A 254-nucleotide genomic window follows, 5' to 3' on the forward strand; every position below is an offset into this window, starting at 1 on the left:
CAATATATTTGTAAACAGGAGCATATGATGAAATATACATTTACAGTCCTTTCATAAATATATATTTGTACAGTATATGTACACAATATTAAAAAAGTAAGAAATTTAAAGAAATTGGAAAAAGTCTGCTGTTGGTAAAGGAAAAAAGGATAGATATATATATATATATATATATATATATATATATATATATATATATATATATATATATATATATATATATATATATATAATATGTGTGTGTGTCTCAAAAA

General features: G+C 17.7%; 1 protein-coding gene across 2 annotated transcripts in view; it reads right to left on the minus strand.

Annotated features, from left to right (window-relative positions):
• Positions 1–237: 237 nt before the first annotated feature.
• The window catches only part of HACE1 (HECT domain and ankyrin repeat containing E3 ubiquitin protein ligase 1), a 338264-nt gene continuing 338247 nt past the window's right edge, over positions 238–254 (minus strand). For both annotated transcript variants that reach the window (XM_053710580.1, XM_053710579.1), the window contains exon 24: positions 238–254. This exon is cut by the window's right edge and continues 504 nt beyond it. The gene's annotated coding sequence lies outside the window, so the exon portion shown is untranslated.

This window comes from Bombina bombina, chromosome 4, assembly GCF_027579735.1.
Source record: "Bombina bombina isolate aBomBom1 chromosome 4, aBomBom1.pri, whole genome shotgun sequence".
In the NCBI taxonomy this organism is placed as follows: Eukaryota; Metazoa; Chordata; class Amphibia; order Anura; family Bombinatoridae; genus Bombina; species Bombina bombina.